General features: G+C 52.5%; 1 long non-coding RNA gene across 1 annotated transcript; it reads right to left on the minus strand.

Moving 5' to 3' along the window:
• Window positions 1-8,388: 8,388 nt before the first annotated feature.
• LOC117802747 lies at window positions 8,389-18,040 on the minus strand. Its single transcript, XR_004626259.1, has 3 exons — window positions 15,633-18,040; window positions 14,244-14,477; window positions 8,389-9,139 (listed from the first exon to the last, which is right to left on the minus strand). It is a non-coding gene; the product is annotated as an uncharacterized LOC117802747 (long non-coding RNA).
• Window positions 18,041-24,406: the final 6,366 nt, after the last annotated feature.

The raw sequence follows: 24,406 nt of genomic DNA on the forward strand, positions 1-24,406 counted from the left end.
GGAGCCATTCCTCAAGGAAGGGAATCTGAGGGCAGAGAGGTAAATGGCTGGGGACATCCTTCCCATTCGCTTGAATCTAGAGCTCATCCTGAGCCTTCAAAAATACCCATATGCTTGGTCTCCCCTCAGATCAAAAGAATCAGAATCTCTGGAGTGATGTCTGGGTATCAATATTTCTGTAAAGCAACCCAGGCAAATCTGTTGTGTGGCTGGAAAGGAAACACTGCTGGGCCCACCGGTCCCTCCTCTCCTTTCTCCTCCCAGCGCTTGCCATCTGGCATGACCCAGGCATTTGTAATAATGACTGCAAATCATGATTAGCAAAGCCCCTCATGTGTGCCAGGCACCACACTGGTTACTATAGACGTAGCAGGGAAAATGCTAGACTTGGCCCCTGCCCTTATGGGGCCTGGGGGAGGACCCCACCTCAGTCCCTGAGGGCTGGCAGGGACGAGGGGAGGCTTTCCAAAGGACATGGAGCCTATACAAAGGTCTGATGGACAGACGGGACAAGTAGGGGTTAGCCGAAGAAGGCAGGCTGGGAGGAGGGAGGCGGGCAAGTGGGACAGTACATGCAAAGCCTTGAAGCAAGAGAGAGCTTGGTTCGTGGAAGCAGTGAAGGAAGGTCGGTCCACTGTATGGTGGAGGGAGGGATTCCCATGGGAGGAAAGAGCAGTAGGAGAGGCAGACAGGCCTACGTGGTACAAGAAGTTTGTAAGCCATGTTAAGGAAGCCAGTTCTGATCCAAAAAATAAGAAGCTGGTGATGAATTTGTAAGATGGGAGGGTAGAGTTTGACACGGGCAGATTCCTGTTTTGTTTGCTGCCGGGGCAGAATGGACTGGAGATGGGGGAAACGAGGCAGGGTGGCCAGTCGGCAGCGGACGCAGCATCGGGGCGCGGGACGGTGGCTGCCTGCTGCCAGGGAAGGAGGTAGGCAAATCCAAGAGCTACGACGGAGGCTGCATTAATAGGGCTCAGTGATTGCTAGGACAAGGGGAAGAAGGGGTGCCCAGGATGATGCTAGAGTCTCTAGTTTGCACAGCCGCATGGATCGGCTACCATGTCTTGAGCTGTAGAATCAGGCAGAATTGCAGGTTGGAGAAGGAGGAGGATGGGTCTAGTTCAAAGCCTGTTGAGTGTGAAGATCAAAATTGTTCTGGCAACAACTGTTCCCAGCAGGCACAGGAAGATCATCAGGTAGGCCTGGAAGAACGGGAATGAGATGTCCAGAGACCACGGTCAAAGAGTACCTCTGGCACGACTCCCCTTATGGCATTGGACAAGCCCCTCACCTTCTCGGGAGCCCTCTTGGAATAGGAGGGATTGGTCTTCCGTGGGCCTTAGAGGCCCATCCCCACCAGCAGTGCTCCTGGGATTGCCTGTCAACACCTCTCAGGGGAAAAGGGCTGTTGTGCTCAGTCCTCCCATCCAGGATGTTAACCAGGAAGGGGGCCTGTGCCCGAGGGAGCCAGTGAAGTGCAAACAACTCTGAGTTGGCAGCAGCGCCCTGTCCCTCCCGCAGAGCCTTCCTCGGGGACGGAGGCTCCAGTTGGTCCCCAGGCAACCTCGCCTCAGACCCAGGAGGCCCAGAGCTGAGCCCGGGTGCCAGGGCGGCTGAAAGCAGGGCCCAACCAAGTCCTGCTCCTGCTCCTTCAAACACCTCATCCTCGTCTCCCTCTCCTGCATACCCCAGAGTTCGGATTGCCAGCTTTGTGGGGGAGAAAAGAGACACCCATCTAACTTCAAGTTTCAGGGAGATACCGAATACTTTTTTCCTATCAGCATGCCTGGGTAATACTGGGGACTTACTTATATTATGATATAAATTTGGCATTTATGTAAAATTCAAATTTAACTGGGCATAGCCAGCCGACAATCCCTAGAGAGGAATGGGATGGCTCCTCTCCCCTCCCCGCACCGGACCGCCCTGGCTCCCACTGGAGGCCCATGAAAACTTGTCATCCCCCAGGTTCTTTGCCAGATGTTAGGGCTGGCTTTGGAGCCACAGTATCTTTAGAAAGGTGTCGCGTCTGATTAACCTAATAAGTAGGTTGTGAGCTGTGACCGGAACCGGCAGAGGATTCACCGTGACAGATGGGGAGGAGTGGGTCATGCCCGCTGCAGGCGCCGGCCGGCAAGCTGCTGGCTGTGGCCTGCGGAAGAGATAATAGGCAGCCTTGACTTCACATCAGATACAGGGCAAGCAGAAGTTACACCAACATCATATTAACAGTGACAATGACTGCCATTTACGGAGCCCTTACAGTGTGCCAAGCTCTGAGCAAGCATTATCTCATTTAATTCTCCCATCAACTCGAGAAGGCAAAAACTATTATTATCCCCATTTAACAGACAACAACATGACAAAACTGAGACCCTAAGAGGTTGAGTAACCTGCCCAAGTTCCCACAGCTAGAAAGGGGTAGAGGTGAAGATTCAAACCCAGCCATTTGGACTGTGGAGTCTGTGCTTTTTGGCCACTAATCCCTCGGTTCCTTCTCCGTCCCCTAGGATCTCCTAAGCCGTTTGGTGAATGACACGTAGACCGTGAGATGGAAGGAAATCCATTCATTCCTTCTACCAACTTGGAATCATTTTCCATGTTTGAGACACACATGTCTCCTCTGGCCTCAGGGAAATGGTAGTCTGGTGGGAGAAATGGATGTCAATACATTATTATTAAAGAAATGAAACAAAAATATGGTCAATGAAACAGCATAAGTGCTAGAACATGATGTTGCCATCAAGAAAGGCAGTGAGAGGATGGTGGTCAGAAGCCTGGGCCCCAGAGCCAGGCTGCTTGAGCACAAAGCCTCCCTTTCCTGAATGTGTGCCTTTGTGTAGGTTACCTAGTTTCTCTGTGCCTCACTTTCCCTATCTGCAAAATGGGAATAATGCCCATCTCACAATGTTGTGACGATTGAATGAATTAATATTTGAAAAGCACTTAGGTAGTGCTCAGCACGCAGCCAGCACTTTATTCAACCAATACACGCTGAGTGCCTGCAAAGTGCCAAACACTGGTCTAGGCTATGGGGACACATCAGTGAACAAAACAGACAAAGATACCTGCCTTTATGGTTTATACTGTTGCTTACATTCTAAAGACAGTTATTATTATTTTTAAATGAACTATTATTGTGCAAGTAATGTGAACTGTTAGCGTTTTAAAATTGTTATTTTAAAATGGTCTGTTATTGGGACACCTGGGTGGCTCAGTCCAGTGAGCGTCTGACTCTCAATTTCGGCTCAGGTCATGATCTCAGGTTTGGGAGATGGAGTCCCGAGTCAGGCTCCGCTGGGTGTGGGGCCTGCTTAAGAGTTTCTCTCTGCCCCTCTCCACCTTCCCCTCTAGGAAAAAAAATAATAAAAATAAACTGTTATTATTTAATAAATCTTGCTCTGTTGATTGTGAAAGGGCATGAAGCAGGGAGATATTTAATCCCCTAAGTTGGCACAGACATTTCCTGTGGCTTCAGAGATGGGTGCGAGGCTTTATTTAATCCCCCCTGCCCCGCCCCCGCCAGCCTAGAGGCCGAGCGGTTGAAAGCTGCAGGTCACCTGGGCCTGGCAGCACCTAGTCGGCCAGCAGCTGCTCGGTGCGCAGAGACACAGGGCGCTGAGCAGATGAGAACTGGGCTTTTTCTGAGAATCCCGCGTGAAACTCCGGCCTGAGAGGAAAGCCTGGCCCTAAGTGGGTGGCTAATGTTCATAAAAGCTAACGTGGCAAGGGAACCTAGCATTGGGGCAGGGGAGGAAATCGGCCGCAGCTTCTGCCAGCTCTGACGGACTGACTGCTAAAAACAGGGCTCTGGACACAGGAACATGACACTCCAGGGCTCGACAGACTTCTAGGAACTCCTACCCCAAGCTTGGCCTCCCGCCCTGCCCCCCAGCCCTGGCACACACCTGTTCAGAAGAGAATGACTTTTGATTTGTCACTTGTCATGCTGCCTGCCAGCTCCAGAGGGTGGGGAGGGCCCCGGAAGCCCCATGGGAAAACCGAAGCTGTTGTGAAGATTACAAGGGGACAGAGGGGGAGGCAGGTGTGCCGGGGGCGGGGGGGGCAAGAGCAGGTGCTGCGTTCTCACGTTCTCACAGTGCCCAGAGAAGGAGCCTCTGGCTGAGAGCAGGGATGTCACGTGTCCAGCTAGGTGACCACCGCCAGCAGCCAGCATGCGGGCGCTCGTGGCACGGCAGGGAGGTTCGTTTGTCGTCAGGGAGGGCCAGGGAGGCCCCTAGGACTGCTTTTGCATGGAGACACACAATGGACACTTTGGCTAATGGAAGGCTTCTGATGAGGAGGGAAAGGGGGAATTCTGGCCACCGGCACAGGCCTGTAATGTGGGGCTGTGCCTGCCCCCGGGCGGCCACATCCGCTTTACATGTCTGGGTGTCCACATCCGTGTGCATCTCTGGGCGGATCTGTGTGCACATGTCTGGGTGCCTGCTGTCTGGTAGTCTGTGTACATACATGAATATGGCTGTGTGTCGAGTTGGGGTGGGCAGGAAGGAACTCTACCAGGCAAGGCAGAAAAGGTAAATTCTGGGAGGTCTTCTCCAAGCTGGGCCTCTCATGGAGTCTGCTGCTCTCTGGGCATCCCGTCCCCCACCCTGCCCCCTGCCCAGAGCCTGTCAGTCACTCCACATTGGCTGGTGCTGGTGACCCTGAGTGTGCTGGGTTCCCGCTGCCATGGCCTGCAGTGGGAGAGGATCTGGGGCTCAGGGAGCCTCCGTGGATTGGCCGCACAGTCATGGGATGCACCCCATGACGGGCTAATTGGTCCCTTAGCACCAAGCTCAGGCATCGTCGTCCTGGCACTGCTGCCCCTGCTGCCTGCCACACCCTCTCCACCAGGCTGCGCGGGTGGAAAGAGAAGCTCTGTCAGCCCGTGGGCCCACCCAAGCACCAGCCGAGTCAGGGGATAAACCAGGATTCAGTGCTTAGCCTGCCCCTGTGGTCTTGGCCTGCTCTGGCCACTTCCTGTTGGAGGCAGTCCTTGTGCTCCCTGATCTCACGGTGAGAAAACATTGTTTCCAGAGAAGCTGCCCAGCATGGCTATTAGCAGGGAGGGAGTTGAAGACGGTGGCCATCCTTGAATCTGGTCTGCAAAACAAACAAAAGAAATCCATGCCACCCACCCATTTCTGCTCAGACTTCCTTGTTCTTCATCACTCCCTCTCGTTCCCACCAGTTGTTCTTTTGGGGAAACTCTAGTGCAATGCTGTCCAATGGAACTTTCTGCAATGACGCAAACATCCTCTATCTGTGCTATCCAATATGGTAGCCACCAGCCACACGTGGCTACTGAGTTCCTGAAACGGGGCTACTGTGATTGAGGAACTAGGTTTTTAATTTTATTTAATTTGGGACAGCACAGCTCTAGGGAACCAATTCCTATTGAAGGGACTAAAAATGGTGACCTCCAGATGCGTGCTTGACACCATGCTAATGGTAAAGCTCTTCTGTGTCCATTGGTACCCACAAACCCCACAGCAACTCTGCCAAGCCAGGGCAGGAACTTCTCATCCCACGGCAGAGAGGGCCAAGCGCTGTGCCCAAGGTCTCCCGGCACGCAGGCAGGGGGCAGGCTGGAGCCCAGGTCTCCTAATTGTGAAAGCGAGGCTTGTTTCATCCCTAGCCTCATCCCAGTGGACCTACAATCGGGCACTGACAGTTCAGCCACAAACAATGACTTATGCTGGAATTTCAGACCCAGGCTTGACCTGTGGAGAAGAGGGTTAAGGTGTGGTAGGTGGAAGGGTCATTGGAACCTAAAATTCCTACCTTCATTTGTAGATAAGGAGAGAAGAATATGGATATGGATGGGGAGGGCACTTATATGCCAGGCGCTGTGTAAGGCTCTTAGAAATGTTATCTCATTTACCTTCACAAGGTCAGGTAGTATTCTTCTTCCCATTTTATAGATAAGGAGTTGGAGGCTCTGAGAGGCGGCTTGACTTTTTCAAGGCCATACAGCAAACAAGTGGCAGGGCTGGGCTTTGAACCAGGCACTTGGGCTCTGAAGGTTTCTCTTCTGCTAGCACCCGGCTTGGGATGAAGGCCTGACATAGATGAAGCTGACTGGTGGGAGTCAGTACGCTGAATTGGGCCCCTACTGTGTGCGGGGCTCTGGCCAAGGCTCCCAGTGAGGAGGCAGGGGAACAACAGGGAACCTGCTGCTTGGCCCTGGCCCCAGGGAACCTGCTGCTGCCAGGGCTCAGGAAACAGACACAGGTGAGTCCGTTAATGGCACTGAACAAAGAGCAGCTGGAGTGGCCTGGGTGAGCCCCTCTGGTCCACCTGGAAAGGCTTCTCTGATGAAGAGAAAAGCATCTTGGTCAGTGACTCACCTGACATTGGATGCTTTCATTCAGCACTTCCAAGGGCCAGTTTCCTGATCGATTTCTGTTTCCGATCTCTATGGTAAGTAACAAAGCACCCCCAAACTTTGTGGCTTATGACAACAGTTATTTATTCGTTCACGGTGCTGCAGCACGGGCAGGGCCTGGTGGAGACACTTCATCTCCGCTCTGCTGGGCTCCAGCCGGCCCAGTGCTTCTCTTCCTCTTGCCCGGGGTCGTGTGTGGAGCTGTGCCCGGCTGGCGGGGGCACAGCCATGGCCTGGGATGGACGCTGGGATGACTGGGCTTCTCTCCCTCGCCATCAGGGTCACCTCCTCTCCGAGAGACCTCTCCAGCAGAGGAGCTGGACTTCTTACCTGGAAGGTCAGGGCTCGTAGGAAGCTTCCAGGCCTGAACAACGGGGTCGCACTCTCTTTCCCCCCCGTTGCTCAGACGTGACGTTCGCTCACCTGCACGGTGGAAAGGCAGGGCCTCACGCTTGTAGGGCATTTCTAGAGGCTGGAGAAAGCAGGCCTGGAGGAAGGCTGCTCAGAGGCCTGGCCCTCACAATGACAGTGGGTCCTGGTGGTCAAACACAAGGAGGCCAAACACGACTTCAGAGCCAGGCTCTGAGGTTCAAATCCCACTTACAACTTTTTAGGTTGTAACTTTTAGGTACCTCTCCAGCTGCACAATGGAGATAAAGTGGCACTTCGCCCCTAAGTTTTTGTTGAGAGTTAAATGAGAAAATTACATGGAAGTCACCCGTGTCCAATGCGCGCGAATGCTCCTTGCTTTCTGCTCCTACTGTTAATCGCTGCTCCTCGTAGGCCGGGCTGTGGGCGTCTGACTCCCTCGTGAGCTGGGAGGGCACCTCAGCAGGACGGAAACAAGGCTGACCCCACTGTGACCTTCGGCCCCCTCCCCCAGCCCCGGGAGGGCAGCCGGAGCCGCCCTGTGAGCTGACACAAATGCCCTGTCCTTGCAAGCACCCGGTCCTCACTCCTCCGGCCAGGGCCTCTCTGCCTGGACCCCAGTCTGAGGGATGTCCGCAAGAGGCCACGGTCCTCCAGCAGCCTGGGCTTGGGGACCTCACAGCCCTCGCCCACGCTGCGAAGGCAAAGAGGCTACTGAAGAGAGTGGGGGTCGTGCCCCTTTCCAAAATCTGGCTGCTGGTTTGGTGTTAAGCTCACACCATTTCTCACAGGGCCCCGAGACAAGGTGGGGGGGGGCATCGGCCTCGGAGTATGGGGGTGTGGGAGTCCTCTAGTTAGCTAGTCAGCCATTTTTGCTGTCCACTCTTTTCTTTATTCCACAGAGATTACCCAAGCGCATACTATGTGCCAGGCACTGTTCTAGACACTGAGGCTACTGAGGGAACAGGCCTCATAAAACAGACCCCAAGAGAAGGGTGACTGCGCCTGTGAGTGGGCAGCCCCTTTGTGGCCTTGAGGTCTGGGGGCCCAGTTTGGTCCCCACCCGTGCCTGGCACAGAGGCAGAGCACAAGCTCTGAACTTCGTGGTCACACTCCGGTCCCGGCTCCGCCTCTTACTCACTAAACAGAAAATTGGCTCAACTCTCTGAGCCTCAGTGTCCTCATCTGCAAAGTGGGGGTATATTTGGGAGGGCCAAGGTAACAGCACCCACCAAGGAGCAGCACTGCAGCAGACGCCTCCTAGCACACCACAGATGGCCTCCGTCCACCCTCTGCCCTCATCTGCCATCCGTACAGCCCCACCTCCTTAGGCTGGAATCTTGCCCTGCCTTCTAACTTCCTGCGGCTGCACGCAGTTTCGCTGACAATGGCCAAGTCACCTTCTGGACCCCAGAGGATGCTTGAGACCTTTCCTGTGGGCTGTTTGCCCCCTGAGGCAGGGGTCACAGAGATCTTAAAACCTGAGATCAGAGAAAGAAGAGGGGGAGGGTGACAGGGGCCATATATCAGAGGCCTGTCCCAGCTGCTAGCAGAGATTCCTTCCCAGCCAAGGACAGATGGGTCCAGCCTTCCAGAGTCAGATCGATTGAGCACCTGGGGTGGGAGCCAACACCGAGGGTGAGGAATTCGTGTGACCCCGTCATCTCCTGTCAGGAGACTCCCATGCTCCTCTTCCTGTAGCCGGGAAATGAAGTGACAGGTCATTCTGAGGGGCAACTGCTGACAGGTCCTTCTGTAACATTTATTTAGAACTGGCAGCCCTGCCTCCTTGGAAAAGGGGCTAAGGGAATGCTCTGACACGTGTGGAACGCCTCCCAGCTAAGCAGGCCTTGCTGCAGGCACGCTCTGGTGGAAGCCCCACCAGAATCCCCATTTTCACGATGAGAAAACTGAGCCTCAGTGAAGTGAAGTGACTTGCTGATGTCACCCCGCTAGTCCAAGGCTGGGGAGCACAGGACACCCAGTTCCTCGACTAGTTCTTAAATGCAGATGTGATAGGACAGGGAAGAAAAACACAAAAAAAAAAAACATAAAAATGAACTATCAAAGGACAGAGAGCAACCCTTCTTAACTTCTGGGAGAAACTTCTATGAATAGAATATACATAATGCATTTATGATGCTGACAAATGTGCTAAACTCTTTCTGGAGGGATGTGTAAGAGGCCGTGAAGGGCACAAACTTTTAGGAACAGGAACTGGAATCGGGGAGGAAGCCATGAGAGAGTTTTACTTCGCATTCTGTGTCTTTCTATAGCATTTCAACTCTTTTCCATCTGCATTTAAGAAGCAGGAACAAGGGGTCATCTGGGTGGTAGGAGGATGGATCATTTTCCAATCTTCTTCTTGATTCCTTTCTGAAATGAAAAAGAAATATGTTGCTTTAAAAAAAAAGAGAGAAGCTGATGAAAGCTGAATGAATCCCCCCAAATTTTACAAACATACTTATTCATAATTCATAATTAAGAACTCTTTAGGGGTACCTTCGTGGCTCAGCCAGAGGAGCATGTGACTCCTGATCTCGGGGTTGTGAGTTCAAGCCCCACATTGAGTGTAGAGATAACTTAAAAATAAAATTAAAAAAAACCCAATACTCTTTGTAGGGAAGATCGGGGGGAATAATTCTAGTTAAAAGCCCAGCCAAACCAAGATTTTTATGACTGAGAGCAGGAAGCAGCTCTCTGATATCTGTAGTGAGCTGCGGTCATCAATAATTAAACATGGAAAAACAAAAACCTAGGCTAATGCGGTTTCTGGACCACACATTTCATTTTACTTTGAGCTCCTTGCCTTCTATGGAGCCTGAACCCAATAGTAGATGCTCAAAAAATCTAATGGATAATTTGCCTGTTGCGTTCACTGGGTCCTGAAGCAAATATCCAGTCAATATATCTTAATGGAAATTGATAATAAAATACCGTTGATCCCAACCACTATTCCTAGACCCCATCTACAACCCTAATCCGGGTGGAGGCAGGGAAGAGTGGTCAACATTGGGCTGAATTGTGAGACTGAGCTCCCCTCCCCCACAAAGGGCCTGGGTAAGGGGTGGGACTGACCCCCATCACCGTCCAGTGTCTGGGAGCGCTGAGCACAGGTGAGGTCTTCCCATCCCAATTGCCATTTCAATATAGTGCACAGAGGATGTGCACCCTTCCTTAACACCCCACCCTCCAGCCTCGGCCATCTGCACCTCACATTACTTCCCCTCAGTCCTCACCCGGCGCTCTTGTCCACCGTCCCCATTGCTAGCCCTCTTGTGGAGTCCATAGAGATGCTATCTTCCCAGTTTCTTGAGGGCAAAGAGAGAGGGTGTTGCAATTCTCACATATCTCCCATTCTAGCTCATTACCACAGAGAGCTGGGGAAACTGGTGAGACCGGACCAGTGAGGCAGGGAGGGCTTTTGGGCTTCCTGGAGGAGGTGGACATGCACAGACTCCTGGGGCCCTGCAAGGGGAGAAGGAAGGGCCCTAAGGACTGGACCCTGCCTGCCTCTCCCACCCTGTGATCTCCGTTGCTCAGCTCACACAGGCACCCCGGCTTCCTCCTTCCCGTCCTAGAGGGTGTAGACCCCAGCTGAGGGCCACTGTGCCACCCCGTGGGACTAAGAGCAAAGCCAGTATGGAGCGTGTGCTCAACTGAAAGCCCTGATGGGGCCATCGGAACAGCTGGGTCCAGCTGTGTCTGACGCCGGCTCAGTTCAGTCTGTTATGGATCACAGGGGTTCCAATAGGAATTTTCTGCCACTTGCAACCAGAAGAGCCTTAAGTGGGATGTCACTGCCCCCTCTGCCTCTGCCGTGCCACAGAGCACTGTGTGTTCTAGATGGAGGCGAAAGAGAGATGCCTTGGGACCTGGATGGCCAGGAATGGGGGCACCAACAACAGCCAGAAGTCTGGAGACATGGCGGGCTTGGGCACAGCAGGCTGAGCTCTGGCAGGAAGCCCGGATGGAGATGCCCCACAAGCAGGGAAAGAAGTGTGGGTACACATCTGGGGGTGCTGGAGTCTCTGATCCAGATACGGGGAGGTGTGGGAGGATGTGAGATGGTGGAGGGGTGGGCGAGGGGACGTGTCGGAAGGAGGACCAAGAAGACAAGGGAGGCCAGACCTCAGGGACTGGGAGGAACAGTTAGGAATGAAGAGCAATCAAGGCGTGGAAGGGGGGCAAGCTCCTGAGCCACTCTCTCCCTCAGTTTATTTTTCTGTTAAGTGGGTTCACAGTCTCCCTGTGTTGTGCTGTGGCGAGGGTGGGGAAGGCATGGCAAGCCCTTCTCTGAATGCAGAGCTCAAGAAACAGGAGCTGGCATCAGTGGAACAGAACAGAGACAGTTCACAGTGTGGATGTGGAAGGAGAGGAGCTCCAGAAGGGGATGCTTTCTTCTGTGTTCCCCAGACACGGCTCTCTGCGCCTGCGGTGTTGAGCTGCCGGTTGCCAATTCTGTCCGTGCCTCTGGGGGCCCCTCGAGTTGGAGCCAAGACTCGTTCCCTTTGCACCGCAGAGCACGGCACAGTGCGGGGCCCAGGGAGCGCGGGTGCGGGGTAGGGGCGGGAAGCAAGGGCTGGCGGGCGCTAATACTGCAGGGGTGGGGGAGAAGCAGAGGGACTGTTGAACGGAGCTTCTGAGAAGTCACTGGTAACTGTTGGCTGTTGGGCCTCACAGGATTGGCCTAGGATCTGCAGCTGCCCTGTGTGTCCCTGTCCCTTCACAGGTCACTATCTGCCCTCATCTGCCCCCCAGCAGGTGAAAGGAACTGGGGGACGGGGCTGCCAGGCTGCACCCCTCAGGGCGTCTCCCAAGGGGCGGACCTAACAACACTTTCTCTGGCTTAGCTGGCAGGCAGCCATGGCTGTGCCCCTCTGGTAAGGCTCTTATCTCTGCCTCTGCTAGAATTTGGCGCCGCTGACCCTCTTTCATCACTCCCCAGGCAGTCTAGCAGACAAAGAAGCTCCAAACAACCGCTGAGCTCACCCCCAGAAACCCTCACACACACAGCCCCCCCCTTCCGTGGTGGTGCCCGGGGCACTTACCCCAAAGCGAGCCCCCAGGGAACCTGCATCTTTATGACTCCCACTGAGGCCTGAAGAGAGATTCCAGAGGGCAGGTCTGGTGTGGATGGGGGTGGAGAGGCCGCTAAGAACCCACTGCTCCTGCGTCCTGACCTTGCACAACGCCACGAGCCCTGAGGCCCCGCATTCCTTCCTTGGGGTTTAATTCACTGGGGCTGTGAGTCCTCCCTTCAACTACCCCTGGGGTGGGACACATTCACCTTAGGGAAAAACAAACCCACAGCCGCTCCCTGTGGACACGGGAGAACTGGGACTTGCTGGAGGGCATGACGCAGAAAGGGAAGGGGAGGAAAAGTACCCCAGAAAGCCTTCCCCTCCCTGCAGCTGGGCGTCCTCTGGCCTGAGGGGTGGGGCTGCACTTCAACCTTTCTGTCCTTTAATGCACATTCACGGGGCGCCACTCCGCGCCAGTTGCCGCCAGGTGCCAGAGACAAGGATTTATTCAATCAAGGTCCTTGGTGGGCGGAGGGTAAGACCCTCTCTCTCAATTCACAAGAACCTCAGAGCCTGGAAGAGAGTAAAGGGAAGCTCAGAGTGTGCAGAGCCCCTCCCTTACCTTTCACCCCTCCTGTCCTTGTCTCTGTAGCCCCACCTTCGGTCTCAGTGCAGAGGGGAGGCATAGGCTCATAGGACGAAAAGGAGCAGAGCTTGGGGCAGGACGATCCCCTTCTACTGAGATGGTCACAAGTCTTCCAGGCAGGCAGCTCTTAGTCCTAACCCCTAAGAGCAGATGTCCCTCTTCTCCCTGTTAAACCATACTAAACCGTAGGGAGCATCAAGGAAGGTGCTAGACCCCTCCCCAGAAGCAGCCACTCTTTTCTGTTTATACTTTGGGAGGTCTCTGTACAGGTGTATATATATATATGCATAAGTACACAGTGGGTGTTTTCACACAAACAGGATGATGGCGGGTGCGTTATGCTTCAAATCCCCCCCTCTCCCATTTAATAATACATCTTAGAGAGCCATCCCAGGGCTGGGCCTCTTGACACCGTCTCTGGTGTGGTGGCTACTAAGGGAAGAGAAAAATACATGTTCACACCACATCAGAGTATCCTCCTTTTCTTGGGCCCTCCACATCCTCGCCCCTCCCAACCCAGTGATGCCTACCCCACCCCAGAGCACTCAAGGCATGCGCACACATGCACACGCACGCGCACACACGTGCACACACACACACACCACACACCACACACACACACAGACAATGGTCCAAGGGGAGGACACCCTCCTTGTCCTTGCCCAGGCTGACAACCCCTGGCCTCCCTTTTGGCTCTAGGGCAGGCATTCCTTAGCCCTGAGAGGGTCCTCCCTGGAACCTGCGGGCAGACACACAGTCGGACAGACGCACAGACAGGCACTGGAAGGCTGTGTCGCCACTGAAAGAGCTGTGTTTGTGCATGCATTTATCCTGAGTGGGAGTCCAAAGCTTTCCCTCAGATTCCCAAAAGCCTCTGAAACCCCAAAAAGGATTAAAAATCATAGTTGTAAGTGGATTGCCTCTTAATGGGGAAGAGCATATCAGTAAAAATAATTTCTGCCTCTCTAGAGTGCTTTCTTCCTAATTAACAGTTGCAGCTCCAGAAGCGGGCTTGGGACAGTGGCAGCCTTACCCTCTCTGCCAACTCGGGCCTGGGTGCAAGGAATTGGCAGTGCGAGAGGGAGGAAACATTAAAGATGGGAGTATGAGCGAGGCAGGAGAGCAACTCCAGTTCGTATAGTGTCTTCCCCAAATCCACATCCTCCCTGGAACCTCGGAACGTGACTCTATTAGGTCCAAAATAGGGTCTTCGCAGATACAATTAAGTTAAGCTGAGGTCATACTGGAGTAGGTCGGGCCCTTAATCCAATGACCGCTGTCCTTTCAGAAGAGAGCAGACACAGGGGCCACAGAGGGGAGAAGGCCAAGTGAAGAGGGAGGCAGAGGACAGACGATGTATCTACAAGCCAGGAACCTGCAGGACGGCTGACAACCTCCAGAAGCCCGGAGAGAGGCCTGGACCGGTATCTCCCTGGGGCATGAACCCGCCGCCCTTGATCTGGGGCTCCCAGCCACCAGAACTGGGAGAGCGTGCCTCTCTGTTGCTTAAGCCCCCAGTGTGTGGTACGTTGTTATGGCAGCCCCAGGTAATTAATACAGCAAGACAGAGGTGGCAAAATGCAGAGTTCGACAGAGGCTTCCGGGGAGCCCCTGGAGCCCCCTTCCCAGATTGCCCAGCTCTCAGGAACTAGAAGGGCCGAGTGTCTTTGGGTCAAAGAGTCGGGCACTGTGCGCGACACTAGCTTGGGCTGTGCTCCCTCAGGTGTGCAGGCAGCTCTCGGCCTGGAGAGACTTCCCCTTAATAAACAGCCAAACCAAACACATGTTCCCCTCCAGGCCCCCGAGTCACCTGCCACTTGGCAAAGAGAGGACGTCAGCCCAGTTCCTGGCTGGCAGCACTGACAGGCGCCCATCTGCTCCGGAAGAGCCAGCCTGGATAAACACAGCCAAGCTCTGCCTCCCACGGTTGGACCAGCCGGGCCAGGCCGGCGGTGCGGAAGCCCTGGGTCTCAGGCCTCAGACCCCCGGGGTCACTCTCCACGCCTACCTGGCCATGCTGGCTGCCCCAGGAGGAGCAGCATCCCTGGAAAATGGGAGGAGAGACACAGGAAAGGAAAGCTCCTTGCAGGACTCAGCCCACCTCCCAGGTCACTTCCTCAAATCCCTCCCTGCTGGGCCCAGGGTCACTGCCCCCTCCCACCTGCCCTCCCCTCACTCACGCCCACATCAAGCCATCTGCCACCCTGGCCCCCCTGGCAGGCACCGCAGCCTTATGACTCAGCGCCCAGCCCTGAGGCTGCTCTGTGGGTGGCCACTCCGGAACCTTGGAGGGGAGGGAGGTGCTGGGAAGGGGGCCTGAGCTGGGGGTGGGGTAGGGGGAGAAGACACGTGCAGACCCCAGGTGGCCTTTCCAGAGCGCCAAACCCTGATGGCACTGCCTTCATCCGGTTTTAAAGCGGACCAACTCTCCAAATGAGGTGTTGCCTAAAACATAATGGTCTAATTAAAAAGCACCTAATTCGGTTCCCTTTTCACCTCCAGGTTCCACCACCTGTTCTTCCCGCCCTGACCCCAGGCCTGACTGGGACCTGTTTCTCTAGTGTATTCCCCCATGACCCCTTCGGGGGCCACTCCCCATCCCTTACAGCCCCTGCAACAGCCCATTCACTCCCCCACACCCTTGAGTGGATGAATTCCCACGAAGGTAGGAGACGTTTCATGGCAGCTCCCTGCAGGCTTGAACAAAGGATTTGACCTCAGGTGCTTATCGCAAAGCACTAGCAGTAATGGTGAGATTGTAGGTGTCCTTCTGGGGAAAGGAGTGAGTCCAGGCGGAGACTATCACCCCTCCAGTGTGGCAGGACAAGGGGCTGGCCCTTGCCCTGGGCATCTTGGGAAGCTGGCTCCAGGAGCCGTTCTGAGGCAGGCACGGCCCGAGAACTTGGCTCTAGAGGAAAAACCTGCAGGCTGGGCCTGTCCCACAGCTGGACGGTTGTGATTTGAGGCCTGGCTCCACCCCTCGAGGGTCAGGATAGGGCTGGAGGATTCAGCCGCTGAAGGCTAGAGTTCCCAGCCGGTGGAAGCCTGCTTTGGGCAGCTGCCTCTGTTCGCTCCGCCCGAGCCCCTTCCAAAGGGCCCGCTTCTGCCAGAGCCTCTTGTAAGCCGCATGGAGATTCAGGCACCTCACCTCAAAGCTGCAAAGGAGGTTCTTGGGGTTTGGCCTGGTTCTCTCCCTTACCTACCGGCCCCCGGGGTCCACCTGCGGATACTCCTGCAAAGCCAGGCAGTGGTGATCCTTCTTCTTTGGAGCCCTGTTCCCTCTCAAACAAGCCAACAGCCGGTTCATCTCAGAGCGGTTGTCCTCCTCCGGGTAACTACAAGGAAACAGATCGGGCTGAGCAAAAGCAAAGAAGACTGGGGAGTTCCGAGAAACCTCAGAGTTAGAAGAGTCTGAATGTGTTTAATCCTGGATCTGCAGCAAGACCCTCTCTGCCTCCGTTTCTTCAGCTCCAAGCAAGGTTTCTAAAAGTACCTGCCCCAAAGGCTGTAGTGAAGGCAAAATGAGGCAGAGAACTGTGCAAATGGCCTGTCTGGTTCCTTCTTTCAAGGAAGTGCACACGGCCTAGCAACAGTAATAATAAGAGTCACGTTCCTCACTCATCCTTTCTGTGTCCCCACAGTGAGCGTCAGACATTGTCTGAGGGTTCAACCTACACCACCTCCCTGAAGTCTGAGTTCCTTTACCCCAGTCTTTCTTTCTTCCCACACTCTTTCCAAGAGACAGTTCAACACCCCCAGGCACGCCTCTCCGCTCCCCCCTGGGCATTGGGATATTTTCCAGGCCAACGCTCTCTCCCCGAGAGCCTCGCAGGCACATGTGCTGCTTCCCAGGGCAGGAAGGTGGGCAGAAAACGGCCCCAGCTGGAAAATCAGAGTCTGTGTTTCTGCGCAACTTCTTTAGAACAACAGACTTGGAGAAAAAACCAAAATGCTCCACTCAGAGAGGTTCTCCGTTTGCCTGGGTACTCCCAGCCTGCCCCATTTCACAGCCGCAGAAATCGTGATTTTCCTGAGGCCACACAGCAGGTAAGCAGCAGAGATTCCACCGACACTGAGCACCTGCAATATGCCAGGTACCGCACCCAGCCCCTTAGTAAACACAACGGCAGTCACACCAGGCTCCCAGCGCTGTTTAGAGCACCAGCGACGTAGAGACAGGGAATGGCACTGAAATTCTTTGGAGAAAGATCAGACCCCAAACAAGTCACAAAGGTCACTGCTGACACTGATCAATACTGTAAGAAAACAAATCGGTATGGGATTGAGTGGTGGGTGGATTTAGGGGAAGGGTGTCCTCTTTACCCACAGTAGTCAGAAAAGTAACACCGAGCAGAGAACCGAATGATGAGAAGCAAGGATGCAAAGAGTGAAAGAGGTGCCCGGTTAGAGAGAACAGCAAATGCAAAGGCACTGTGGCAGGAATATGCTTGGGGTCTTCAAGGAACAGGAAGGAAGCCAGTGTGGCTGGAGCAGTGAGAGTGAGGGGCAGTGGCAGAGGCAAGGAAAGGAGGGAAGCAAGAGCCAGGTCATCTGGGCCTCACGGCCATGGTAACGAGTCTAGATTGTATTCTTTTTTTTTTTTATCTTCCTAAGAATTATAATAATATTTTTTTATTATGTTAGTCACCATCCAGTACATTCTAATGACAATAGGAAGACATAGGAGGGTTTTAAAGCAGGGCAATAACTGTTGAGACTTATGGTTTAGAAATACTGCTCAGGCAGCTGTGTGCAGAGTGGATTAAAGTGGGGCAAGCAGCTGAGGAAGCTGTGGAGGCCTAGACCACCACAACAGCTGTGGGATGGAAAGAAGCAGAAAGCCAATACCTTGACACTAACACTGAGCCTGAGTCAGTGCTGAGGCCCATAACCCACTCCACCAGGACCAGACACAGGGCTGCCTCATCTGCACGCCTGCCTGGGCCAGCCTGAGGCCCGGATGTGGGTGTTGCGGAGCCATGCTAGGGCCATGGGAAGTAGGTCACTTGCTGGAGGAGTAGGGAATTTAAGGGCAGAGATAAGAGTGGATGCTGACATCTGGGACCAAAGCCCCAAGTTTCCTTTCTTCCCACTATAAACCGGTTTGTGGCTGTAAAGCAGGAAAATGCAGGCTCCATTAAAATTGAGAGAGAGAGAGAGAGGTCTCTGTCAATAAACCACAGTAGCCCAGTGAACCTAAGTTTAGCATCTCTCAGCCTGTTTGGGAGCCTCTGGACTGCCGTCGCTTCTAATGGGCTCTACTTCCGTGAACTCAAGGTAATGGAATCGACCTCAGCAAAAACAATGTGCTAAATAAGGAAATGTGATCAGAGCTGCTGACCTTCAACAGAAAACTCTTTTTGTAGGCCTTGGACTTGAAGTGAGGAATGTGTGCTTGGGGGGGGGGGGTGCGCATGCGCGCACATTCACCCGTGTGTGTTAAGATTAAGAATTTCGGGTGTGGCTGGAAACAGTGAGAAAGTTCTCCATGTTACTAAGACTTGCCTATTAAAAAAAAAAAAAACCTTAAAAAAAATGAGTAAGGAGGGCAAAGAAACCTGACTGCTTTGAAATGGACATTAGGGCCCATCTGGAAGTAGGGGGTATTATTCATAGATAGGATCCTCAAGCGGGTGGGTTTTCAAAGTCCCTCCCAGGCTCATGGGACATGCCTGAACAAGCATTTGAAAAGATTCCTCTGGAATGCTCCAAGGTGGGCAACGCCAGGCATGAGTTCCCCAGAGCAGGCCCGTACTAGAAGTCTGTGGCCATCAACAGTTTGCTGAGCACTGAGGGTCAGAATCAGGCAATCATGAAGGCCTCCAAGAGGCTCCCAGGGCATTGGCCCAGAGAAGCCCAGAGAGCAAGCTCTGCTCAACACTGACTGTCTGAGATACTGGGGGTTCCAGTTGTTCACCTTTCTGGATGAAGATGGTGTCTACATCTTCTCCGACTTCCAACTATGTCTGTCTTTCATGCCACCTCCCCATCCACTCCACTATCTCAGGCAATCAGTAAATGAACCATTTTGATCCTACAAGTCCAAAACCCTTCTAGGTACAGTGGGGGAGACAGAAGTAGGGCACCAAGATGGTGGGGAAGTTGGCAGTGGGGGCTCTTACACAAGGTGGTGGGGAGACTAGGTAGGTGCAATCACTTTAGAAAATGATTTGGCGCTATCTTGTATGGTTGAACTGCACACACCAATAACCTAGCAAGGGATCCCTCCCCTAGGTATATACCCTGGGAACTCTTGCACCTCTGTGAAAGACATGTACAAGGATGTTCAAAGAAGAATGGTTTATAATAGTAAAATTAGGAAAAATCCAGATGTCCGTGATGAGGAGAAGGAAAAAATTGTGGTCTATTCCACAATGTAATATTATGCAGCAGTGAAAATAGATGAACCACAGTTACATGCAATAAGATGGATGAATCTTAGAAACAAATGATGTGTTAAAAAAAAAAAAGCGATTTTCAGAAGACTACATACACTAAACCATTTTTTCTAAATCTTAAAAACAATCAAAGTTAAACCACTTTTTTCTAAGGAGGTCATACAAATGTGTCCTAAAATTGTTCTAGAGCAAAAGAATACCAAGCATAAAATTTAGGACAGTTGTTACCCCTGGGGGCAGGCAGGTTATGGACGGGGAGGAGCCCACAGGCAGGGGCATGTCTGAGGCATGTTCTAGTTCTTACACCACAGAGCAGGTTACAAGGGTTCATTTTATTATGTTTTATTTGTTGCCTACGTCCTTTTATGTCAAAAATACACAATAAACATTTTTTAAAAGATTTTATTTATTTATTTATTTATTTATTTATTTATTTATTTATTTAAGAGAGAGTAGGGGTGGGGTGGGGGGAAGAGCAGACGGAGAGGCACAAGCAGACTCCCTGCTGAGCGCAAACATGGAGCCCAATTCAGGACTCAATCCCACAACCCTGAGACCATGACCTGAGCTGAAATCAAGAGCCAGAGCCTCAACTGACTGAGCCACCCAGGCGCCCCCACAACAAACATTTTTAAAGAAAGAAATAACTCCTGCTCTGAAGGAGATTGCCATCTACATGAGAAGACAGAAGCACTGACCCCAAAAAAAAACACTTTGTATGTGACAGTACAAGAAAGAACCCTATGAATGACCATACTTGTTTGGACTTGGTTCCAAGTGCCAGGAACCAAATTCAAACCAGTTCAAGCAGAAGTAAGTAGCAAGTAAATAACAAATAAATAAGTAAATCTGGCTCATTAATTGAGGTGGGGCCAGGTCCGGGTACTCCAAAAACTCAAATAATGAGCAACTCATGTCTGTACTCTCTTTGCTTCTCTCCGCGTGTTGGTTCATTTTCTCCAACCATGGACAGGTAGCTTCCATCTGGAAAGAGGATAAGAAGGGACGCGTGTAGATAATCTGAGCCTGGCTTGCATCAAGCCAGTTTAGCAAAACCAAAAGACAGAGAGGTTTTTCTCCTTATGTTCCATATCCAAAATCCCAGGCAAGGATTCTGATTGGCCTGCATTGGGTCACATGCCCATCCCTGGGCCAATCACGATGGCCCGGAGAAAGGGCGTGATGTGATTAGAGGCCCCATCTAATCTCGGGAAGTGGAGGAGGGGTGGCTCCCTAGAGAAAAGGGCGTGCTATCATCAGAGGAAGGAGCGGAGAAAATGCCAGACAGACAAACACAACCACAACCGATGTCCACTCTCAGGGCTCAGATAGCAAGGGGAATAGGAGCTCAAGGAGCCGAGACAGCAGGGAGAATCTTTGGAAGAGAAGGTCCTAAACTGTGGGCTGAAGAAGGAGCAGAATTGGAGGCCTTGGGTAGGGAGGCAAGGAAGCTCCTGCCAGACCCTGGAGGCAGGAGACTGTGTAATGCAGGAGTGGCTCTGGGTGACCTTGGGGGAGCCATTTTAATTGTTCTGTGGCTTGGTCAGCTCCAGGGTGTAAAAACAAACCCTAATGGGAGGGATTCCCTGGGAATGGAAAGTCGGTGCAGAAGGCAGAGCACAGGATGTTGCAGAAGCCCGGAGGACGCCCCCACACGGGCCTCGGGCTGACTCAAGCAGACGTCTGGGGCCATGGAGGGGGCAGGCTGGGAAGAGAACACAGCTCTTCCTTCTAGAAGTTGCCTAGAAGGATGGTTTCCAGCCGGGCTGATTTGGCTCACCACCCCCAGACCATAGCCCTCAGCTAGTTACATGCCAGAGGGGTGGCTCAGCATGGCGACCACTGCAATGGCCTAAGGAGACGCAAGGACCACCAGGCCCAAGAATTCCTGCTTTAGAGAGATCGACATGTCATACATCCATTATGAGTCCAGGGCTGTAGAGTTTGCCCTGGATTCGAATCCCCATTCTTCCATTTGAAAAGTGCGTGCCCTGAACAATTTGCTTCATTCTGAGTCCCAGTAAAATGCCCCAAATACAGTAGTTGTACCTACATGAGGAGTGATTGCGAGGCTCAGATAGGAAGAGGTTATGGATGGCATGAGGTTCTCCATCAATGTTTGCCGTAGTTATAGCCATGATGTCATAACTTAGAGTCTGTGACATGAGAGCTGTGGGCCCAAGACAGTGCAGACAGCCACTCAGAGGCCAAATGACCCCTTATTGAGGACCCCATAGAGGATGCTGTGTATTACATTTGAAGCAATTTCCCAGCTCAGGGCCTTTGCACATGCTGTACCCTATACTTGAAATATGCTTCCCTTGAACGCTACATGACTGGCTCCCCATCATCCAGGCTTAGGATAAATGTCACCTCCTCATTGAAGCCTTCTCCGATTGCCCTAACTAAAAAAGGAACCTCCCCTGCCCTCTGCCCTATTACTCTCTTTTATGGTCTTCCTATCATTATTACACTCTGATTTAAATTTATATATTTTATTTGCTTTTATCCCCTCTGGAATATAACCTCACCACAGACAGACACCTATAGCTCCAGGCTACCACGGCAGATGACAGACGCTTACATGTTTGTGAAATGAATAAATGAAGAATGCCCTGATAATGCTGAGACCTTGCATTTCCACGAGGCTCAGAGAGGTTCACTCACATCTCCCAAGGACTTATTTGCATCTGGCTCCTCTCGGTTCCTGGCTGCGAGGTCCTGGTTCAAGCCAAGCAATGAAGTCACTAGAGCTGGGCACTTACCTCCTGGCCCCCCATACGGTCCTGGCCCTCGTTGGAGTTCATGTGGTCCATCCAGAACCGCTGCGTGGGGTTTAGGCTAGCCAGAGGGGGATTAGCGAGAAAATCCGTCCGTCTATTAATGCACATTTGCAGAGTGCCTCAGGATCTGCCCTTGGGGAGTGTCCTAGGCTGATCTGGGGAGACAAGGCCTGTTGGATATCCTGCTTGGCTGCTGTCCTGGAGCCTTCTCCATAGCGCCTAATAGGACGTAGAATGTCTAACTCTGAATGACAATTTATGATTTCAGACTGAAAAGGTCACTGAGATGAAAGCCCGACCCTCCAGTTTGCTGATCAGTTTCACCTTCTCTCCCTGCAAGCCACTGTTTTTCAAGGTACAGTCTATGAGCCATCTATAATAAATCATGAGATGCTTGTGAAAAACAAAACAGAACTAAACTAAACAAAACACACAGGCTCCTAGCCAGCCCGGATGCTAGGTCAGAATCTCTGCAGTGGATTTTGAAAGCTGCATTTTTCTCAAGATTAAATAACCAGGCAAGATCACACAGCGAGTGCGTGGTGGAGGAGGACTCACATTCACACAGCTGGGCTCTAGAGCCTGTGCTCCTAACTTTTGCCCAGAGGTGGCTCTCCATTCCTCATGGCCACCTGCCCCACCAGGGACTCCACAACAATTGCCTTGCTAACTTCCATCTGCACCCTTCTCCTTCCAACAGTCAGGTCCAGTCCCCCTGCTTGTGGTTGNAAATCTGGCTCATTAATTGAGGTGGGGCCAGGTCCGGGTACTCCAAAAACTCAAATAATGAGCAACTCATGTCTGTACTCTCTTTGCTTCTCTCCGCGTGTTGGTTCATTTTCTCCAACCATGGACAGGTAGCTTCCATCTGGAAAGAGGATAAGAAGGGACGCGTGTAGATAATCTGAGCCTGGCTTGCATCAAGCCAGTTTAGCAAAACCAAAAGACAGAGAGGTTTTTCTCCTTATGTTCCATATCCAAAATCCCAGGCAAGGATTCTGATTGGCCTGCATTGGGTCACATGCCCATCCCTGGGCCAATCACGATGGCCCGGAGAAAGGGCGTGATGTGATTAGAGGCCCCATCTAATCTCGGGAAGTGGAGGAGGGGTGGCTCCCTAGAGAAAAGGGCGTGCTATCATCAGAGGAAGGAGCGGAGAAAATGCCAGACAGACAAACACAACCACAACCGATGTCCACTCTCAGGGCTCAGATAGCAAGGGGAATAGGAGCTCAAGGAGCCGAGACAGCAGGGAGAATCTTTGGAAGAGAAGGTCCTAAACTGTGGGCTGAAGAAGGAGCAGAATTGGAGGCCTTGGGTAGGGAGGCAAGGAAGCTCCTGCCAGACCCTGGAGGCAGGAGACTGTGTAATGCAGGAGTGGCTCTGGGTGACCTTGGGGGAGCCATTTTAATTGTTCTGTGGCTTGGTCAGCTCCAGGGTGTAAAAACAAACCCTAATGGGAGGGATTCCCTGGGAATGGAAAGTCGGTGCAGAAGGCAGAGCACAGGATGTTGCAGAAGCCCGGAGGACGCCCCCACACGGGCCTCGGGCTGACTCAAGCAGACGTCTGGGGCCATGGAGGGGGCAGGCTGGGAAGAGAACACAGCTCTTCCTTCTAGAAGTTGCCTAGAAGGATGGTTTCCAGCCGGGCTGATTTGGCTCACCACCCCCAGACCATAGCCCTCAGCTAGTTACATGCCAGAGGGGTGGCTCAGCATGGCGACCACTGCAATGGCCTAAGGAGACGCAAGGACCACCAGGCCCAAGAATTCCTGCTTTAGAGAGATCGACATGTCATACATCCATTATGAGTCCAGGGCTGTAGAGTTTGCCCTGGATTCGAATCCCCATTCTTCCATTTGAAAAGTGCGTGCCCTGAACAATTTGCTTCATTCTGAGTCCCAGTAAAATGCCCCAAATACAGTAGTTGTACCTACATGAGGAGTGATTGCGAGGCTCAGATAGGAAGAGGTTATGGATGGCATGAGGTTCTCCATCAATGTTTGCCGTAGTTATAGCCATGATGTCATAACTTAGAGTCTGTGACATGAGAGCTGTGGGCCCAAGACAGTGCAGACAGCCACTCAGAGGCCAAATGACCCCTTATTGAGGACCCCATAGAGGATGCTGTGTATTACATTTGAAGCAATTTCCCAGCTCAGGGCCTTTGCACATGCTGTACCCTATACTTGAAATATGCTTCCCTTGAACGCTACATGACTGGCTCCCCATCATCCAGGCTTAGGATAAATGTCACCTCCTCATTGAAGCCTTCTCCGATTGCCCTAACTAAAAAAGGAACCTCCCCTGCCCTCTGCCCTATTACTCTCTTTTATGGTCTTCCTATCATTATTACACTCTGATTTAAATTTATATATTTTATTTGCTTTTATCCCCTCTGGAATATAACCTCACCACAGACAGACACCTATAGCTCCAGGCTACCACGGCAGATGACAGACGCTTACATGTTTGTGAAATGAATAAATGAAGAATGCCCTGATAATGCTGAGACCTTGCATTTCCACGAGGCTCAGAGAGGTTCACTCACATCTCCCAAGGACTTATTTGCATCTGGCTCCTCTCGGTTCCTGGCTGCGAGGTCCTGGTTCAAGCCAAGCAATGAAGTCACTAGAGCTGGGCACTTACCTCCTGGCCCCCCATACGGTCCTGGCCCTCGTTGGAGTTCATGTGGTCCATCCAGAACCGCTGCGTGGGGTTTAGGCTAGCCAGAGGGGGATTAGCGAGAAAATCCGTCCGTCTATTAATGCACATTTGCAGAGTGCCTCAGG

The sequence above is a fragment of the Ailuropoda melanoleuca genome, chromosome 6, assembly GCF_002007445.2.
Source record: "Ailuropoda melanoleuca isolate Jingjing chromosome 6, ASM200744v2, whole genome shotgun sequence".
In the NCBI taxonomy this organism is placed as follows: Eukaryota; Metazoa; Chordata; class Mammalia; order Carnivora; family Ursidae; genus Ailuropoda; species Ailuropoda melanoleuca.